Source organism: Dasypus novemcinctus, chromosome 2, assembly GCF_030445035.2.
Source record: "Dasypus novemcinctus isolate mDasNov1 chromosome 2, mDasNov1.1.hap2, whole genome shotgun sequence".
NCBI lineage: Eukaryota > Metazoa > Chordata > Mammalia > Cingulata > Dasypodidae > Dasypus > Dasypus novemcinctus.
In genome coordinates, this window is record NC_080674.1 from 173,141,772 (window position 1) to 173,160,544 (window position 18,773).

Consider the following 18,773-nt stretch of genomic DNA (forward strand, 5'->3'; position numbering starts at 1 on the left):
ACTTTAAAAGAGAAATTATAATATTAATTTTTATATGTACTGTGTTATTTTATTTGCCTGGTCTTACTGTTATTTTCTTGTTTAAAACATTTTATATCCAAGTTTCTTTGCTGTTTCTCTTATTTTCACAATTACTGAACTGTGGATTATATTTATAGGCCCATCTACCCTAGCACCAGCTTTCTGTCATTATTTAGAAGTCTTTATTTTCATACTTTATGTTCTCAAAGATATAGCTCTACATATTTTTATTTTAAAATATTGCCAAGAAAGAGGCAGAATCCAGTGAATTTCCCCTGTGAAAATTGGGAAATTTAGCACATCATTACTTCACTTCCTTGCCCATATTTCAGAGTTGCAGATATAATCTAGAATAGTGAAGTCAAATCTTTTCAGTAGTGGAAACTTGTCTTCAAAAATTGCATGAAAATCCAGAACATAAAGCAGTTCAAAATATACCTCTGTTTTAGTTGAGTTACTCTTCTCAATTCCTTTCAATCTTCTGAGAAGTTTCCAAGATGGTCTCTGATAAAAATATTTCTTTACCATTCTCTATAAAGTATGACAATCACATCATTCATAAAGGATGAGTAGGCTTTTAGAGGTAATATATGTTATTTTTATTTTCCTGTTACTAGTTATAGCAAGTGACTCTAGGGTTTAACCCACTACTATGATAAAAGATTTCTCCTTGGATAAATTAATTTAAATAACAAAAGTGTATTGATCTAAAAAATACTCAGTTAATATGAATATAGACAATATATCAATATTACCAAAAAAATCCCAATGATGGATAAAGGAATAATACAATTTTAGGAAAACCTGCCCTATAACCAAGTCTCCTAGAAGTAAAGTAGGGTCAAGGAGAAAAATAAAGTGTTGTTGGGGACTACATTATGGACAGAATGGGAATCTTCCAAAGATTTTTCTTGAACAGCCAATTTTTAGGGGAAATATAATAAAAATGTCAGCTTTTGCATTTTAATCAAATAACCAGCAGACTCTCTTTAGAACCACAGACTTCTCCACTTTGAGTTTGCCCTCATCCCTCCTTATTTTATTCTTTAGCAAGTAGCCAGACTTCTTAAAAATTAACTAGGAATCCAATACAAGCCACCACAAAATGTATGCATGAAATTGCATTGAGAAAATGATAAATATGGAAGACATACAAAGCATATCTGAAGAAGAGACAATTGTAGCAGTTTGATATAGTTATGAATTCCAAAAATAGATATTGGACTATGTTTGTAAACTGGTCTATACCTGGGCATGATTAAATTATGGTTAGGGCTTTGGGCCACATCAGTAGGGTGTTGTGTCCCCACTCCTTGGTGGGTAGGAACTCACAGATAAAAGACATGGCAAAGGACAGAGTTGGACATTGTGACGCTGGAGTTTTGCTGTTGGATTTGGAGCCCAGGAAGTGAATACACAGAACAGAGGAGTAGAGACAGCTCCTTAGACATGGCAGAAGCCATGGGGAGAGATACAGAGCTGTTCACCTGACAGTCTCCAGGTGACCTTGTGGAGAAAATAGAGTAGCTGATTCCAGAAAGAAATGAACCCCAGGAAGAGAGGAACCCAGGAAGCATAAACCCTGGCAGATGTCAGCAGCCATCTTGCTCCAACACTCAGTAAAAGACTTTGGTGAGGGAAATAACTTATGATTTATGGCCTGGTAACTATAAGCTCTTACCCAAATAAATACCCTTTATAAAAGTCAATAGGAAAAAAAAAAGCCAATAGATTTCTGGTACTTTGCATTAGCACTCCTTTGGCCATAAAAAATATTCAGGATATAATAAAACTCTCCTTAAAGTTAAGCAAAAACAAACTGAGATTTAGATAGAAAAAGCATCCCATATATTAATACAGTATTCTATTGATATATGGTGATATAGTGAGGTACGATTACTGAATTTCAAAAATAATGAATCAATCTAATATGGATCTAAAGAGGAAAATTGAGTAATGCCCTAAGGAAAAACTGATTTGCCTCAGACTCCTCTATGACAACACTCAGTGACAATGGATTAATGTGTGTAGTAGATTGAATAAAGGTCACCAAAATATATCAAGCCCTAATCCCTGGAATTTGTACGTGCTATGTTATTTGGGAAAAGAAGCTTTGCCAGTGAGATCAAGTTAACGATCTAGAGATGAGGAGACTTTCCTGGTCTATCTGGGTAGACCCTAAATGTCATCACAAGTTTTCTCTTGGGAAAGAGGCAGAGGGAGATTCCACACAGATACATGGAGGTATAAGGACATGTGAAGACAAAGGCAAAGATGTTTGCAGAGATGCACTAAAAGCCCAGGAATCCTGGAACCATCAGCATATGGAAGAGGCAAAGAATGGATTCTCCCCTAAAGTCCCCAGAGGAAGCATGGTCCTGCTGGGTTTCAGACTTATGTTCGTGAACTATCATAAAATAAATTTCTCATCTTTTAAGCTGTCATGTTTATGAAAATTAGTTAACAAGAGCCATGGGAAACAAACACAATATATAAAATATTTTGATGCACTGTAACTATGTCCCAAGAATATTATACCCAGGCCAACATGCCCAAGCATGCAAGAAACTAGGAACTAGAATCTACCATAGAAAATGAAACAAAATTCTCACTGGAGTATGAAACTCAACCAATGAAAAGATTAGTCAAAATAAATAACTCAGGAATTAGAAGGACCACGTGAAAAAAGAAAGGATAAGTATTGAATCTATTTGAATATAGAATCAGGTTTCTAAATTTTAGTGTGGTTTTTTAGAAAGTAATTCTTTTTATTAATGAGGAAGCATTCAACAGTTCCTTCAGTTTTACCTCACATTCTTTATAGAACTAAAATTAAACTTTAATTTAAAAATTGATGTGTATGATAGAATTCCATTAAAATTTTTCCTTTTTGTTGTAGTTTCTTTTCCTCTCCTCCTCTCCTTTCTTCTCCTCACTTTTCCTTTCCTCTTTCCTTTCCCCTTTCCTTTTCTTCTTTTTCTTCCTTTTCTTCCTTTTCTTCCTTCCATCTGCTTCCCTTCTTTCCCTCCCTCCCTCCCTCCCTTCCATACTGCTGTTATATATGTATACAAAGTGAAACTTCAAGAAAAATGTTTCAAAGAGAAGGAAAGAACTGTTAGTCTGGGTAGGGATTCAAACAGCTGCCATTTGAGTTTGTTATAATGACCTTTCACAGTGACCTCAATTTCAGGAAACTCTGAATTACTCCCAGGGTTTTGGGATCTTTTCTGGGACAGTAACACTTTAGTGTTTATTTTACTTGCCATTCCAGGACGCAAATAAGAAACAACTAGTTCAGGATTTTTAACAACAAACTTAACTTATTACTCTCACTCACAATCCTTTCAAGTCATGGAATTCCAAACTGGGTAGGGCTTCGAAAGGGAATTCCTTATGGCAAAACTTCCACATAAAGGAACTCAAGATTTGATGCAAACACAGGGTATGGTGAGTCCAAGAGCTTGAGCAAATTTTAAATTAAAAAAGTCTTCCACTTGTCTGTGTAGACTGGGAATTCTTACCTTCCAGTCTTTGACTGGAGTATTTGTTCATGACTGAGTAACTTACAGTGGTAAGATACAACCTTGGCTGCAGTGTTCCCCAAGGTTGCAGCAAATTTTTTGCAGAAAAGCTGATCTACCATCTTTCTTAATATAGTGATTCTGGCATACCATTCTTCCTTTATTTCTGAAGCTGGTTTATCAAGTTATAAGTCTTTACATGTTGTATTCAGAAGTTCATGCTTCTTAATCACAAAACAAATTCTTTCCTTTGCAAGTAATATCCTCTCAAGGTGAGGAATTCCATAAGTAGATGGCCATTTAAAAGTAATTCCTTCAGGAAGTCCTTCTACTTAAAGACTGGAAAATGGGTTTTGGGATCATCATATAAAACCAGGTATAAAAACCATGTATCTCTAGTTTTTATTGCTTGAGTGTATTTTTTCCAAATAACTCTTCAACTTGCTTATGTAGATCAGTAATTCAAGCATCCCCCTTCCCAAAGTTGAACTCCCTCACTTTCCATTTTCCAGCACTGGCAGGTTCAGTAACTGGGGGCTGTGGTGGATCACTGGTCTTTGGTCTCTCAGTAGGTAGAAAATAATCATCACCTTCAACAGTCACCTCAACTTCAGGGTCGTTATTTGCTTCTGAAGGGACATGTTGAATAGAATCTTCAGCTGATGCTTCCATTTATGTTGCCTTCTAAAGAATGATGGCTTCCTTGAATGTTGTATTGATAGCAATCAGGATCTTCTCATTCTTCCTTTACTGTCACAGCTGCCAATTATAGAGAAATGCCAGTCTTCCCGTGGGTTCAGTTTTCACTTTGATGAGGCCACAACTTCCATGTGGAGACAGTATTGACCTTTTGCCATCTGGTACTGCCAGGCGACCACCTAGGTACTTCTTTGGCTCTAGGATAAATGAAATCCCTGCTTTGTTCTTCAAAGTCCATTTCAGGGTTTCAAGACCATAATTCTCAGGAGGTTTAAAGACAACCTCTTCAGGAAGCCCCTAAACTACCATAGTCGACTGGTCTATTTAACATCTGGTATGGGACGAGTACCACTGTTAATTTGCCTAAAGTTTTTCCATAGCAAAAGCAAAAAATAAAAATAAAAAAAAAAAATCCTTAACTTTTTCTCAGTGCCTCAATTTCCACAGCATCTACACTCATCCAATTTGTCAGGGTTGTAGATTTCATTTTATGCATATCTGCAGCCTTTTCTTCTACAATACAGAATTCTGCAAAATCTTTTTCAAAATCCTTCTTGGTGTTGGTGAAAGCATGGCCTCTCTCCACTCCAACAACAAATACATCTGCTTTGGACTTGCCAGTTCCTCCCACTTTGACTCAAGAAGACTCACAAGGAACGTGACCACCACCCTGCTCTCCGAAGACTCCTCATCTTCAACTGGCAGGGTAGACATTGCTACTTGGGCCACGATCCCCGAGAGCAGCCACCCCAGGCAGTGCTGGGACTGGGGGTGACCAAGGCAAGCGAGTGTGGCCTCACGCCAGCTGCGGCCTCTGCAGAGCAGTGGCTGAGGTGAGCTGGGGAGCGGCAGGTGGAGAGAGGGCAAGGGGCCAGAGCGCGTGCACCAAGCTCCTGACACTCCTGCAATTGGCCGTCCTGGCAGGACGTCTCTCAGCGCCTTGATCCAATCACAGTGGGCGGAGGGAGAGGACAAAGAACTCGAGCGCGGAAGCGGGATGCAATTCGCCGGCCTTTTCTCTGCTCTCTGAGCTTCTCTCACCCTCCTCCTCTCCCTTTTTTCTTAAATACATTTTTTAAAAACAACAAATATTCCTAAAATTTAAAAAGCAGAGAATTTAGAATGAAATACATTGAAGTATCTATCAATACTCTCTTTGATAAAGCATGGTCAAAATTACAAATTTTTTGGAATTTATTTTCATAGATAACTTGAAATTATGAACGCCCATTAATTGAGCCTCTGAAAAACTCTAGTTTTGGTCTTATAGTAAGTGTAACTCTTTGTCGTTAAGGAACTAGAATAAAAATCAGCATGGGTTTACAATTTAAGTAAAGCTATTTCCATCCCGTTTCCATCACTTGCTAGTAGTATGGCCCTGAACAAGCATAGAAATATTTAGCACAGTGTCTGGAATTAAGAAAAAGACTCAATAAAAAATTTATATATATACTTTATATATATATATATATGAAGATATATCTAAAGAGATCTTCAGTATAATAATCTGAGAATAAAAAGGATATCAGTGGAAGCAGCATAAAACAATAAAAGCAAATTTAAACCAAAAAAAATTATTTTATTGCCATTGTAAAATATTCATTCATGTCTTTTGAAAATAAAATCTTGCTTGAATTGCATTTTTCATAGAGCTGGAGATTATTATTGCAGTGAGCAGATGAAGCTGATCATTTTATATGTGAATGTACATTACCATTATTTAAACTCACAGCTGCACAGGGTGAATAACTTCATTCTCCCTTCCATGTCCAAACATAGCTTTATTTTTGGGACTTTGGATGGTTTACATAGGAAAAACAAAAAAGCAGGGATACTTTGATCCATCTCTAGCAATTTTAATACTTTTATTACTATCTGCCTCCTTACATGAAATTGAATCTTTCCTTTCAAAACTGATTACTGATTTAAATAAAATATTTGTCTACAATTATGTAGGATATACATAATACAGCTGAATATCTGATAAGAGTTCCTACACATAAAACCTACTTGAATCCATTGAACAGGAAAATTAACTCCCCTTTTATATATTATAGCAACATAAAAATTATCAAAGGGCAGTCAATTGGAAGTAAAATTTTTAGAAGTTACAAGTTCAAAGGACCACTTAAGAACTACTGAAGCTGAGCAGGACAAATCAACTTTCTTTATCCAAAAAGAACTTCAAAAATAAATAAACTGCTATAAGAAGTATACAATCACTACTCAAAAGTGGATCTCTTTCTTCAGGGTTTATTTTCAGTTTGTTTATCTTTCTTGTTTTTCAAATCGCCTGCAGCTAACCTTGGTGCCTTCAGCAGGAATACTAAATAAATTCTTAGGATTCAGCTATTGTTTAGGGGTACAATAATAGTGCTTTTTATATAGAGGGACTTTAACAATCAAGACACTCAAGGTACTTTACAATGATATTCTCTCTACAGATTAGAATAATGGCAAGTTTTAAGTAAATAACTGAAGATCTGTTTTATTGCCAAGAATATATAATATTTGCTGAATCCAGTCTCCTCTCTAGTACTTTCACTCTAGCTGTGTTCACTTCATCCTTCATGGGTTCCTATTTTGCTCATTATTAAGAACAGGATAAGGTTTATCAGGGCATGGTTTAGCCTGATTCCCCATCCGGAAAAAAACCTTGGGATGTGAAAGGCTCATATTATTTTAAATGCATCATATTTCCAGTTTCATTGTCAAATGAGCTTACTAAGGGCCAAACTCTTTCCAATGGGATTTTCATGCAGTGCCTCATTTAATTCCTACAACAGCCCCATGAGATGGATATTGTAATCATCCCCATTCTTCCAAATGGGGAAACTGATGCACAGTCAAATCTGGACTTAATCCTGAACCATCTGACTACAAAACCTCATTTCTTCTCATTATTGCATCCAACCACATAGTAGTTGCCCAAAAAGCACTTAGGGGTAGAAGAGAAAGACACCTGATCTCAAATTAGCATCTTGTTATGCAATTGTAATGTCTCCTTAGTCTTGAAAAGATTGGTATAAAAATAACTAAAAGATTATTGGAGGCAATAGAGTTAATTATAGTCAAGTTTAACTGAAGTTTATTTTAAACTTAAATTCCTCCATCTGGTATTCAAATCCATTTTTTAAAAAAACTTAGTATTTTGGAATAATTTTAGACTGTGAAGATGCTGCAAATATTGTATAGAGAGTTCCCATATACCCTTTACTCAGCTTTCCCCAATGTCAACATTTTATCTAACCATAGTACATTATTAAAACCAGCAAACTGGCATTAGTATAATACTACTAACTAATCTACAGACCTCCTTTAGATTTTATCGATATTTATATACACTCATTTTTTGGTGTGTGTAGTTCTATGAAATTGTACCTTATGTACAGATTTATGTAGCCATCACCACAATCACAATGCAGAAATATTTCAAGCCTGTTTTATCTATAATGTGTCCCAGAACAAGCATTCTTCATTCAGCTCAGGCATATCTTTACAGATCTTTACATAGGTCAAATTTTCTCTTTTACTCCTCTGACTTCAGAATCACTTCCTTTGAAATCACAACAACTCTATTTTAAAACTTTGATAAACTATTATCATGTGGTGCAGCAGTGCTCCAAAATGTATTCACCAAATACAATGAATGTGCCACAGTGATGAAAGAGATTGTTGATGTGGGAGGAGTGGGGTGAGGGGTATATGGGAACCTCAATATTTTTAATGTAACATTTTGTGTGATCTATTAACTTTTAAAAAAAGATAAAATTTTAAAAACTTTGATAAATCGTGTTTAAATGTTGGTTTTGAATGTTATGTTTTCTGTAAGTATATATAGCCCCATTTTCTGAAGTTGTCTGAAATCTGTAGATATGCTGAACTGTTGCTAGGGAACCAATTCCTATAGCCACTCATTAAATTGTTAAACAAAAGAAGGGAAATGAGCTTTTTTATTTCAATTAAGCAAATAAAACAGTAGAGTTGTGCAGATGGAAAGAGATATCGTATCATATTCATGGACCATCAGATATGAAAAGGTCCTTAAATATATCCCCCTCATTTTATATGATGATTGAGATGATGGAAGATACCCAGAGACATGACCACTGTCACACAGGAAGTTAGTGGTTTAGCCTGGATTAAAACCCATGTGTTTTGAGGCATAGAGGAGTGAACTGGTCTCTATACCTCACTGTTCTTTTACAACCAGAAAGAAGGTATATGTTAATATATAAACTAACTTTGGAAAAGGGATATAGAGCCCCAAGGAAATCTAGTTTCGAAATCAGACCAAGCTTAGATTAAGCAGGGATTGATAACACTTAAAGATTAATGAGTAAAGTGCCAAATTTCACATGGCATTAAAAAATTCAAATTTTCATTTTATATTTGGTAATATTTAAATTAGCTCTTTTTATTCAAAGTAATTTTTGATGAGTGTACTGAGCTATGTTAACTAGACAGGTGGTCTGATAATATTTAAACCATGGAGAATTACTGAAATATCATAGGTGGCAGGCAATTTACAGGACTGATCATGTAAAGAGTAATAAAATTCATGAAAATTAAATCTACAAACCTGAATTTATAGGACCCAACCCCCTTCTATACAAAATTTACTGTTCTTAAAAATCCATCTCAGTCTGATTTCTGAAGTCTTAATTAGTTCAGATTAATCTAACTCTTCTCAGACCTAACCTACCACTTATAATCTGTATCAAAGAGCTTAATAATTGCCCAAAACCTTTTCATAGTCTTTTTCTTTTCTATTTGTTCTCTCACCTTTATGAAGAACACTTTGAGAAACAGCCTGATTTTAATGCTTTTCTTGCCCAAGCTGGCCACAGAGCAAGTGTTCAGTAAATAAATTCAAAATTATTTTTTGAAAAAGGTAATGCTTAGAGGGCTTACGTGTTCCAGCAGAAAGCGTGCTTTATTCCATATAAACTCTGAGAAACTTCCTTCTATCAAGACAGACAGAAAGGAAAATTAATATTCTGAAATGGTTGAAAAAATAAGACTAATCATCTGACAATGAATCATCATTAATTTATGCAGAGTAGCACTGTAAAAGTTACCTTGCATTGCACAACGCTTATTACTTTAGGAGGTTGGTGAAGAAAGCTCTAGAGTAAACTTTAAAAGACCTCATTTCTAGGTTGGGCTATTCTCTTCAGTAGGTTACATGACCTTGAGGAAGATAAGCAATTTCTTTAGGCCTCAATTAGGATTGATCTCTAAAGCAGTTCTAAAATACTATATTTTATTTAAACTAGAAAGTCATCCTTTATTTATAAAGAAGTTAAAAGGAATTTGATTCATAGCAGAACTCAGAAAATCCAATGTTTTAGATGATCTCAGTTTCAACATTACATAATCCTTATTTCAAGTTAATTTGTGAAATGCCATTTTGGACACAAAAATTATGATAGTGTAAAAAACACAGAAGCTGGTGTCAGCCCAGTTGAATTTAAGACCCTGCTTGCCCCTTACTACTTACTTGAATTTGGGGAAGCTGCTTTGCTTTCTCTTTGTTTTCTCATCTATAACACAGGTGCAGTTTGCAGGGCTGCTATTTATAATAAATATTCTCTGAAGACCTTTCCACATTGAACATTTTAAATTATATTATAGGAGAATGATACATTTCAACACAACCATTATCTATGAAGGCAGAAAAGAGAAGGGAACTAAAGATCATAGTGAAAAAGAGAAAATGGTACTCAATCGGTCATTGCACCAAAAAGAAATGGAGGGGACGAGGTCTAATAATCCACCAGAAGGAGACTGTAGAGAGAAGCTGGCACTAAAAGAAAGGCCAATACATACTTAGGAAAGAGCCAGGATGCAGTCCTTAGGCAAAACACTGTAAATAAATGTCAAAACTGTCCTCTACTGATGCAGCCATATATATACGTATGTTTTTTAGTCTAATACTTTCACATCTCACCCAGACTTCTTCTCTGAACTGCTGACTTGTCTACCTGCTTTTACCTGGATGACTTACCAGCCTTTCAATATCAACATGTCCAAAATCAAGGTGCTTGGTTTGTCCTCTCACATTTGTTTTTCTTCTAGTGTCTCTGTTCACTCAAGTGCTCAAACCAGACATGTTAGATTCTTCCTTTTTTCTGCCCACCCCTAACAACCACTCTATGAGCAGGCCCTAAGAGATCACCTCTGAAATATCTCTGATAAATTCACTTTTCACTCACCACTGCTGCCCCTAGTTTCCCAGCTGTTATGACAAATACCACAGAATGGGTGGGCCTAACAACTGGGTCGATAGCATTCTGGCTGGCGAGGTTCCTTGGCCTTCCCCTCACATGGGAATGACCTCTCCTTTGTCTTCTGGGTTCCATTCCAGTTCTGGGATCCTCCCTCAGTTTCCCCTTCAAGACTTCCAGGAATAGGATTAAGACCCATTCTGATTCATTTGGCCACACCTTAACTAAAAATACTGTATTCAAAATGTCCTATTTATAATGGTTCACATCCACGGGAGTGGTATTAAGATTAAGAACATGTTTTTTCTGGTACCTCAATCTACCATAGCCACTCTTCTGCCTAAAACCTGCCAGTGGATTTCCAGTACACTTTGGAGTAAAAAAAAAAAATGTTACCATACTCTGCAAAGCCTCTCTCCACCTTCATTATAGCTGACAGTACTCCTTCAGAAGCCCTAAACCCTGGAATACCCCAATGTCATTTTTCCACCCTGAGGTTTTGCATTTGCTCTTTCCACTCCCTCTGTCTGGCATGCTTTCCTTTTCCCTCTCTGAACCCTTAGCCCACCCCAACCCCTTCATGTGCCCAATTCATTTTTTTCTTTAGGGCTTAGTTTGATGCCAGTCCAACAGAGAAACTTTCCTTAGCCATCCTACCAAAAATAGGCTCTCCTTAATTATAATATTACCTAAGTCTCTTATGTGTTTCCTTTATGGCTGTTACTAGAATGTGCAAATTATTTAACTCATCCATCTGTTTATTTTTAATATTCTTTCTTTCCAGAATATCTAATCTCTGAGAATGGGGAACACAAGTGTCTCATTCACTATTATTTCCCCATTAATAAATACAGTATCTAGCACAGGATAGGCACATAGAAAATATTTATTACATGAATTTATTGTGTGCTGGAAAATTTTTCCTTTGTGGGGCAAGTTTAATTTTCTTATGAAAACCAATCAGAAAATTAAATGGCTATATAGTAATTTTCTCTGGATTCTTATTTTGCAGGTTTATTTCACAGGGGAAGCCTGAAAGAAAATAGCTGAGAAACTGCTGTCCATGTTTTTTTTAACACTTGGTTGATTTGAACTTTTATCTTTAAACTTCATGTGACTCAGTGATTTCTTAATCTATTTCATCTAGCTATTAGTCTATATATTTACTTAAAACTTTTGAAGAGCCTGACATTAGTATCCTCAGCATTTCTTGAGGAAAGAGGTTCTTTTTTCTCTTTTTTCTCTATTCTTTTTAAAAATTTTTTCTCTTTTTTCTCTATTCTTTTTTCTCTACTGCAGTTCAGAGTTGATAAAAATCAGTTGTACTGTAAAAGCTCTGAGAATACTTTTGGATACTTTGAACACAAATATAATATGGTATTAATGATCATCTAGAGGACCATAAAACATGAATGTTCCAAGGCATTTGTCATCTTCTAACATAGTATATAATTTACTTCTTTAGAATAAAAAAGTAAAGTTTTCTGAGGAGACTGTACAAATTAAATTTGCTTTAATTTGAATCTTAAGTGTTATTATTTAACTCACAAACAAAAAGTGTTTCCAACAATAAAAAGTGAAACATTTCTTAAATAGTGCATTGGTTAAAGTTGTACTTGTATTTATAAGGTATCATGATCTAATATTAGACAGTTCATATTTTCAATACGTTTGCTTTTCTATAAGTCCTGCTGCAAATTAAAAGCAAGTAGGGAAACAAGGGCAAAACCGATTAACCCACTGGTCAAGGCAAGGCACATATGAATAGATCTATTTACCACTGCTTATTTAATGTTTTATATATCCAATAACATTTTCGCCTGAATTAGGAGAAGCTGGGGGCAAGTACAATTCTATTGCATGACTCCTCACCCCCCCCTCCAAATATCTATTTTTAAATCTACCAATTAAAACTAGTACTCAGCGTATGCATGTGGCAGAAAACTGTTAAGAATTAATTAACTCCTATACTCTAAGTAGGATCTGATTATGAGCTGTAAAAATGGGGTAAAACCTGCAAAGACTGCCCGAGGCATCTCAAATATAAGAGTGATAATAAGTAGTCAGCAAAAGTGTTCTTAAATTAGTCAATTTATATTTTGGATTTGGAGAGAAGAAATCATTATTTTTATCATTGTTCTGAGTAAGTCACTATTTTAAAAATAGAAAGAAGTCAACACATTTTTAACCATTTATTGGGAAGGGCACAGAGGTAAATGCAATCACTGATACCTGCAAAATGTTTAGATTCTAGAATATGCCATAAGACTGAATATGATACAGAAGAAGTGTTCTCAGCATAGCAGCTAGAGTGTTTCCTGGCACTCCTCTACTCAAAATTTTACCAGGGCGCCTTCTCACAAGTAAAAGCTAAACTCCTGAAAGGGAATTTCAAGGCTTTAGGTAATCTGCTCCCCTACAAACGTCTACCTCTCTGACCGCCCCTCTCCTTTACTTTCACTCCCTACTCGCCCTGGTAGTCTCTGTTTTCTCTGCCTGGAATGCTTCTCCAAAATTCACAGAACTAACCTCCCACTTCCTTCCTACCTTTGCTCATATGCCACCTCCTCGAGGAGACCCATTGTAATTATCATGATTAAAGTTGCAACCTGCCCCCTTCCCCAGCCCTACACTCTCAATCACCATTCCCTCCTCTACTTTTTCCTTTTTTCCATAACACCTCCAACATGCTACAGTATATAATTTACTTCATCATATTTATTGTATTATCTGTCTTCACGAGAACAGGGATCTTTACAAACCATTTTGTTCCCAAACAAGAAAAAGAGTGCCTATAGTATACAGTAGACATTCAAGACATATTTGTTGAATGAATGAATGATAATAAGTCCATGATACTTCTCCAGTAGAAAATTGAGTCTATGGGGAGAAGAACACAAGGCTACAAATCAAGAAGAAACAGGGTGAATATAGAACCATAAGAAAACGAGGAAGGAAAACCCAGAGTAGGAACAAGCTGCTTTGGAGAGGCTAGATAAAACAATTCTAGAATGAGGAAGCTTAATAACTCTAGGTAGCCAAACATGAGCTTTTTCTATATATTTTTTTCAATGTGGTAACATATACACAAAACAGAATTTTCCATTTTAACCATTCTTAGAGGTACACACTTCAGTGGTATTAATTATAGCTACAGTGTTATGTTACTATCATCACAATCTATTACCAAGACATTTCATAGCATCAAACAGAAACTCTGCACTCATTAAACAATACCTCCTCATTCTCCCTTTCCTGTCCCCTGGTGACCTCTAGTCTACTTTCTGTCTCTATGAATTTGTTTATTCCAGATATTTCTTACATGTTTAATCATACTATATTTGACCATTTGTACCTGGGGTCTTTTTTCAGTCAACATAATGTTTCTAAGTTTCATCCATGTTGTAGCTTGTATCAAAACCTCTTTCCTTTTTACTGCTGAGTAATAATATCCCACTGTAAGAATATACTGCATTTTGTTTATTCATTCATCTGTCAATAGACCCTGTGGTTTTTTTCAACACTTTGGTTATTGTGAATAACACTGCTACAAACACTGGTGAACAAGTACGTTCCCTTTAATTTCTTACTTACATTCTGTATCAATCTTTACACCAGGAAGTATGTAGTAATATTTTCAATACCAGGACTAATTTTGTGAAAGTGTTAATTTATTGGAAAGAGAAGAAGAGGAAAGTGAGGCTCAATTCATTTGGCCACAAAAGCAACACTCCAGGTATTAGTACCAATAGGCTCTGGACCCACCTAATCATTCTGGGCCTCCAGGAGTCAGTGGCAGCTCTTTAGAGAGGAAAAGCCCCATCTTCTGCTACATGAGTTCATGAGCAATAGCCAGTGTGAGAGACCAAAAAAGAAACTGTAGAAGAAATGTGAGATCAACAAGGATCCAAGGCAAACAGCATTCAGGACAGCTGAGACATGCTAAGGCAGAGGCCAACAGGAGAGCTATAGTTTTGCAAAGAACAGCTAGAAGACCTTTGGACAAGATGAGTTTAAACTGACATTCAACACGGGTAGCTGAAGATTCTGAGGAGCAGGCTTTAGGGACTAACTGATGCTGGGCACCCTTTTGCAACATTTTGTAGCCCATCATCAATTGCTTATATTTCTGTATTTTCCTGTTATAGTATACGTGATGCTATTGGGCTGCTATTTAACAGGATGTGGAATATACCTAGTTCTCTGGCAGAGGCATTACCCTAATATGAATATATCTGGGACGTTGGATTCCTCAACTCCTTGAAAAAATTGTTTTTGAATCATTCTTAGACTTGAATGCTTTGTCTTGAAAGCTTTGTTATATTATGATTCAGAATTAGATATTGTCTACCTAACTCTATCCACCTAGATAATAACTAAAATGTGTCTTTCATTCATTCATTCAACAAGGAATCATTGAAAGTTGTAATGATACAAGCTTCATTGTAAGTGCTTAGTATTAAATGGGTAGCAGAAATCTTAAATATTTCATGGGAAAAAAACTAAACATTTTAAGTATGCAAATAAATGTTAAATTTTCAGTTGTGAAAAGTGATAAAATATAGAGGTACATGAGGTATTATAAAGCAAATCATGATATTCTTTGATATACTTGACAACTAGAACAAGAAGCATCCAAATATTTGGTGCCAGAAGATACTTTTATTGCTGAGGCAGATGTTTGTTTCATTATTTTAACCGATAACACCAAGAGCAAGATGTACTTATTTACACTTCCTATATAATCGAGTGCCCTGTCTTCAATGTAGCAACTAATTAAACTTAAAATATTGAAGCAATGAATTTGCTTGGATGCTGCAGTAAAAATATTTGTCCAACATGGTTCAATAAATGGAGGAAGGAAACTCCATAGCAACTGAGGCTTTGAGAGCAACTTGAGAAATCAATTGCATAATGACATTTATTCTCTAAAAACATTTGTTAAAATAAAGAGTTGTTTCTATAGCAACCAACTTAGTTGGGTCCATTCAGCTCTATTTAAAAAATAATAAAAGTAAACAAAATGATGAGACAATCAGCAAGATGGCAGCAGAGTAAGGAGTGCCTAGAGTCAGCTCCTGCTACAGGGCAATAAGAAAACACCCAGAGCTCTCTGGAGCTAGCTGAAGCACCTGTTTTGGGGCTCCAGGAGGCCAGAAGAGCATCCTGCAACGTCCTTGAAGGAGTGGAAGGAGGAGACTGCCTGCCTGCAGAGAAGACTCATAAGTAGAGTGCTCCATGCCACGAAGGCTGGTGCCCCTCCTCCCCTGAAAGCACAATCCATCTTGGGAACTGTTCTACAGCTGGAACTAAAAGATCCACTTCCCCAAAACGAGGCAAGAAGAGACAGTTGGGCACCAACTTCAGCTACTGATGAGTAAATTCAGTGGGCTAAAGTATAATCCTGAGAACAGCTAAAGTTTGAACCTGTCCATGTCAGAAAGAGGCCAGGAGCCACCATCTTAACCCAGTGCCTGGCGTGAGGGGAAGCGGGGCGGACTGAAAATGCCAGTGCTGGTGGGGACCAGCTTCTTCCCATCCAGTCAGATTGCAGCTCTAGCCTAGGCCACAGTGCCACCTCCAGGAGGAAGGAATTGGCGGGGATCTGCACCAGCCTCTCCGGGAAGTTACCCACCAAGCTGCAGAGACCTGTGATTATCCTACTCTGGCAGCACAAGCCACCCCAGGAGCTATTCTGTGACTGGAATTGGAAGCTCCGTTTCCCAAAAAAGAGGGGAGGAGGAGACAGTTGGCTGCCAATTTTGGCTACTGATTGGTAGACTCAACTGGCTAAGATATAACCCTGGGAACAGCTGGGGTATGAATCAACCCAAGTCAGAAAGAGGCCTGTGGCAGCCATTTTAACTCTGCACCAGCCTGAGAGGAAGCTGGGCTGACCAAAAATCATGGTGATGGTAGGAACCAGTTTCTTTCACCCAGATCTGCCTGCAGCCCTAGACTGGGCTTCAGCTCCACCTCTGGCAGGGAGGAAGCCTATGGGCCCTGCATCAACCTATCCAGGTAACTCCAGGTACATTTGGCAGGCACTGACTGAAACTCAGAAGTCTACTGGGACAACTGTAGTCATCGTGGATCCTCACTGCACAGATTGCTGCCCACAACTACAGCTCCATTCTTACACCAGGCAGGGGAGAAAGGGGCATGAAACTTCATCAGTCTCTCTGGGCAACTACAGTCTAGGCATGCATGACTTGAATTATTCCACACAGCTGTGAATCTGTCCCTAACCCTGGCAAAGGGGAAAGTTGGGAGAAGCTTCATCAGTCCCTCGCATAAGGAAGGCAGCTTGAGCCTCCACAGCTATAGAACCAATTACAACCTTGGCTCCTACTGTACAACCAGTAAGGAAAAAAGGGCAGGAAGCCTTAAACTAAAGAGAAAAACTACACCCAGAATAAATACTCTAGTAATCCAGATGCCAAAAAACAATGAAAAATTAGAATCCACACCAAGAAACAGGAAGCTATGTCCCAGTTAAAGGAAAAAGATAAGCCTCCAGATGACATAAAGGAGTTGAGACAACTAATCATAGATGTTCAAACAAATATACCTAATAAATTCAATGAGATGGCTAAAGAGATTAAGGATATTAAGAAGACACTGGATGAGCACAAAGAAGAATTTGAAAGCATACTAAAAAAAATAGCAGATCTTATGGGAATGAAGGTGCAATAAATGAAATAAAAAAATCATTGGAATCATATAATAGCAGATTTGAGGAGGCAGAAAAAAGGATTGGTGAGCTTGAAGAAATGTCCTCTGAAAGTGAACATACAAAAGAAAAGATGAAGAAAAGAATGGAAAAAATTGAACAAGGTCTCAGGGAACTAAATGACAGCAAAAGGCATGCAAACATATGTGTCATGGGTGTCCCAGAAGGAGAAGAGGAGGGAAAAGGGGCAGAAAGAATATTTGAAGAAATATGGTAGAAAATTTCCCAACCCTATTGAAGGACATAGATATCCATGTTCAAGAAGCACATCGTACTCCCATCTGAAAAAATCCCAATAGACCAACTCCGAGACACATTCTCATCAGAATGTCAAATGCCAAAGACAGAGAGAGAATTCTGAGAACAGCAAGAGAAAAGCAATGCATAACATATAAGGGTTACCCAATAAGATTAAGTGCTGATTTCTCACCAGAAACCATGGAGGCAAGAAGATAGTGGTCTGATATATTTAAGATACTACAAGAGAAAAGCTTCCAGCCAAGAATCTTATATTCAGCAAGACTGTCTTTCAAAAATGAAGGCGAAATTAGAATATTCACAGATAAACAGAAACTGAGAGAATTTCTAAGCAAGAGATGAGATTTTCAGGAAATACTAAAGGGTGTGCTAGACCCTGAAAAGAAAAGACAGGAGAGAGGGGCCTGGAAGAGAGTCTAGAAATGAAGAGTATATCAATAAAAGTAACTAAAAGTTTCAAAAGAGTGGCGAAAATAAAATATGACAGATAAAACTAAAATAGTCAGCAATAAACTTAACCAATGATGTAAAGCACAATAATGTAAACTTAACCAATAATGTAAAGTATTCAGAAAACTGCAACTCAATGTTAAAAGAAATTTTAAAAGGCCTAAGTAACTGGAAGAACATTCCATGCTCATAGATTGGAAGACTAAATAACATTAAGATGTCAATTCTACTGAAATTGATATACAGATTCAATGCAATTCTGATAAAAATTCTACCAGCATTTAAAAAAATTGAAAACACAATCATCAAATTTATTTGGAAGGGTAAGGGGTCCTGAATAGCTAGAAACATCATAAAAAGGAAAAGCAAACCCTCATCTCAAGACTTTAAATTATATTACCTAGTTATAGTTGTAAAACAGCATGGTACTGGCCCAAGACAGACATATAGAACAATGGAGCCAAACTGATGGTTCAGAAACAGACCCTCACAGGTATGGTCAAGTGATTTTTGACTAGCCTGTCAAACACACATAGCTCAGGCAGAATAGTCTATTCAACAAATGGTCCTGAAAGAATTGGATATCCATAGCCAAAAGAAGGAAAGAGGACCCCTATCTCACACCTTATCCAAAAATTAACTCAAAATGGATTTTTAAAAAAACCTAAAAATAAAAGCAAGAACCATAAATGTTCTAGAAGAAATTGTAGGAAAATATCTTCAGGACCTGGTGGTAGGTGGTGGATTCTTAAAGGAGATAAGAGGAAGACTGAGATGGACTACTGATGTTTAATGTATGTAGAAGTTTCAATTAGCTTTACTGTAAAAGAATGGGAATGTATAGAGTGAATGGTAACACAT

The 18,773-nt window shown here is 36.7% G+C and overlaps 1 pseudogene; it reads right to left on the reverse strand.

Moving 5' to 3' along the window:
- LOC101411839 (general transcription factor II-I pseudogene) overlaps positions 1 to 18,773 on the reverse strand; it is a 108,803-nt pseudogene that overhangs the window by 82,777 nt on the left and 7,253 nt on the right.